Raw genomic sequence first — 4,082 nt, 5'->3', positions numbered from 1 at the left:
TTATATGATATCAGAGTGAGACTCAATTCGTATTTCTTGATTTACCCTTGAGCCCCCGGGGAGGGTGTTTATATTCCCATATTGGTAAAGAGAACAAGCTGTTGTTGTCTCTGTTGTATGGTTTGAGCATTCATCTCGTGAGCTTTGTAGTTGAGTTAAAACTCAAGATCGTCAGCTTTCTTTACCGTCACCTTAACTGATCGGTTATCATGTTTCTTGTGCAGGAGGCTGCTGTTACAAGTTGTCAGAGGTGATTCACCTGAATGTACATGTTACAGTGCTGCAACACCCGATGACCGTTAGAGGCAATTCGCTGACTAGACATTTCATTGAACATTTGCCATGACTTAGAAATTAGAAATTTCAAAGCCAGTTTAGGCAAGATCATAGTTCTTTAAGACATAGTTACTTTACTTCCCTTTCCTTCTGTAAAATTGGCTCTGTGCTAAAGATTTTCAAAACTGTTGTTGATTCCAAGCTGTTTTTAATGATAAGATGGCATTTAGTATTTTACAATTATGGTTACCTATTCCAAACTTTTCGACATGACTTCGTCACTACTGTATTTTCTTTTCATATTGTAAACTTGCTGCAATATGATCTGGAGGAGGTCATGGGTTCAAGCTGTGGATACAACCTCTTCAGAAAGAGTTTTGTCATATGCCATGTGGTTTGTACAACCACTGTCAATGATTCAAAAATCAGATTTCTTGGTTGAAGAATATGTTGCCACAAATAAGTGATCTTCTTTTTTTTTGGTGACTTGGACATCTGCTTAAGATTTCTGAGATTTGTTTTTACAAATCACAGCTCATGGCCAAGTTGATTGTAGACATTGAATTGTGCATTTGGTCTCTTCCAATATTTAAATGGAGGATGACTTATTTTGTCACAGTGTTGACAAGGTGGGTAGTTTTTCCTTGAATTATTACCCTTGCTTCGAGTCTTGAGGTTGGTTGTCAAAGCTCCTTCAACCATACCATTCTGTCTCATAAGCTTCTTTTACTCTTGCGTCTGCAACATATTTAACAATTCTGCCAAGGTAATCTTGGACAAGTTTTGTGTTTTCCAAGGAATACTTCATATCTTTCAAGCACAGTAACAAATTTTTTTCAATTATTCTTGAATCTTTAAATTTTGTGTCAAACAATCTTACCTTGTTAACAATGCTAAGAAGTCGGTCTGAGTACTCTTTGACGGTCTCAGATTCCTTGATCTTTTGCAATTCGAATTCCCTTATTAAATTCAACACCTTCATGCCTCGTATTCTTTCATCTCCTGTGTACTTTTCTGCAGGCTAAAAACCAACAATTGGTATCAAGAGCAAATTTTCTAGAGGGATCTGTGAGATGAATTCTTAAAACAATTTTTCGTAGGATACAGTTGTAGAGCTTTTTAAGTGTACGAATTCAATTCACAGCCTGAAGAGCTCGGGCAAATTAATTCTGCAACTGTCCTCTTCTCTGTGTTTATAGTCGGTTAACTAAACTACTAGCCAATGTGCCTTCTACTGTCATATTAATGCAAAATCCCATTTGGAACCTAAAACTGAAGCCATGAAGAAATCAAACTCATAAAATAATCCAGTTTTGATAAAGCAAGCCAGCAACATTGCGATAAACAATAGATGCAGCAATTGTGTAAAGTAAACTGCTTAAGAACTTGACCTTAAATAAGCCATATCTTAGTTGCAAACATCAAAATATTTCAGCTTCAGCTACATGAATGGTTGGTCTTCTAGATCTATTTTTCCTCCTTACTTAATTGTTACTGAGATCTCCTTATAATAATGAACACAGGTAGAATAAAATGGCCCCTGATGTTGAAATCCAAGTTGCTTCATCTCCAGGGTCATAACATCGTAGGAGATGAGCCAACAACTCTTATCAAGGAAAATGAGGGGTAGAATCCCATGAGCCATGATAGATAGGCTCAATAAGTGAAGTGCATTGAAAGGTATGAAGTTTGTTCCAAACACCAGGCTCAATCATAAGCCATAAAGTAAAGACTGAGTTGAAATCTTTGGCCATGATGTTAATGGAACCATCACGCAATATCAAGCTGGTAAAATGAAGACCTGGAACATCTGGACCGCTATTCTCATGGAACACCTCATTGCCAAGGTCAAATGAAATAAGGGTGTTTTCTCGGACTATCCAGTAATAAGCTCCATTCAGGTAACCAGAACAATAGGGAAGAGAGGCACTACTAAGGGCGGAGGTTAGAACTTTGTAATGTTTACATTTAAGGATTCTCGAAGAGTTAGTAGAAGAGGATTAAATGGCTCCATATGATCGATGGATCGTATCGTCATAATCGATGAACCGGCGGACCCAAAGCACCTTGTAGTTACTTGTAAAGGGGGGATTGAATCCAAACCCAAAATAGCCAGCCATATCTTGGAGAAGTGTTGGTTCAGGCTTGAAGTGGACTGGAGGGAGAGTGGTTACCACCCTGGTTGTAGGATTTCACAGTCCCAAAAAAGGGCCATATTCAGTTTTCGACTTTGTTCCTTTAAACAAAAACACGCCATCCACAGTATAAAGCTGAGTCAAGTATGAAAGCTTATTTGATTTCATTTACATGAGTGTGTATATATACAAGAGAATACAAACTAAATAAAGAAAGAATCAAGTAATAAAGAATGCTGATCTTCTCCTAAATAGATACAAAATCACCATGATATACTGAGATATGGAAGATCTGCTGAGATAGGGAAGATCAATCATCAGATATCTTTCAAGATAAGATGTATGCGCCAATACGCCCCCCTCAAGATAGGCAATGTGTAGCAAAGCCTAACTTGAATAGGTGTTTATCAAAGGCTGGCTTTGGTAGGGATTTAGTTAGAGTATCCGCGATTTGTTCTGCAGCATGAATATGAACAATGAGAACTTGATTCTGCTGAACTTGTTTGCGAACAAAGTGAAAGTTTACAGAAATATGCTTCATGCGGCTATGAAAAATTGGATTTGCACACAAATAAGTTGCACCAACATTGTCACAGTAAATGGTTGGTCTTTGAGGGAGTGAAACATGTAATTCTTTTAGCAGATTTGTCACCCAGTTGGTTTCAGCTAGCGCGCTTGCAACAGCATGATACTCTACTTCAGTTGATGAGCGAGTAATTGTTCTTTGTTTCCTAGAAGACCAGCTCACAGGATTTTGTCCAAAAAACAATATGTAGCCAGTAGTGGAAGCTCTATCACTTACATCTCCTACCCAATCCGCATCAGAGTACATGTGTAGGTTGAAATCATTGCCTCTTTGAATGTGAAGAGCGAACTGAAGTGTTCCTTGGAGATACCTGAGTACCCGTTTGAGTGCTTTCCAGTGCACTTCAGATGGAGAGTGCATAAATTGAGACAATTTATTCATAGAGAAGCTAATGTCTAGACGAGTAAAAGATAAGTACTATATTTTTCCAAGAACTCTCCTATAGCGAGTGGCATCAGTAGGTTCCGCTCCATCATGTAGTTGAGGCACTTCAGTGGCACTCATTGGGGTTTATGCTGAATTACAGTCCTTCATATTTTCATCAAAGAGGATTTCATTGATGTAATTGGACTGTGATAAAGTGATTCCCTTAGCAGTTCGAAGCACCTCCTTATCAAGAAAGAAGTTTAGATTCCCAATATCTTTAATGGAAAAACACCCAGCAAGACGAGCAATAACCCGATTTACCTCGGAGTTGTGATTCCCTGTAATAATAATATTGTCTACATAAACCAATGCATACAAAATGTTGTTTGACACTTTCTGAATAAAGAGTGAGGCATCAGATTCTAACTTGATAAATCCCAGATAAAGAAGAAATGTCTTAAGTTCATTGTACCACGCCCGAGGGGCTTGCTTGAGGCCATATATTGCTTTCTTTAGATGACATATGTGGGAGGGAAACTTCTCGGCTGCAAAACTTGGAGGTTGGACCATGTACACTTCTTCTTCTAAACGACCATGCAAGAATACGTTGTTAACATCAAACTGACGTAGGGGCCAATTCTGCTGGACAGCAATAGAGAGAACCAAACGTACAGTAGTTGGTTTGATGACCGGACTAAACGTGGCATGATAATCAACTC

The sequence above is a fragment of the Capsicum annuum genome, unplaced genomic scaffold, assembly GCF_002878395.1.
Source record: "Capsicum annuum cultivar UCD-10X-F1 unplaced genomic scaffold, UCD10Xv1.1 ctg3962, whole genome shotgun sequence".
Taxonomy (NCBI): domain Eukaryota; kingdom Viridiplantae; phylum Streptophyta; class Magnoliopsida; order Solanales; family Solanaceae; genus Capsicum; species Capsicum annuum.
Note: the sequence above shows the minus strand (reverse complement) of the source record.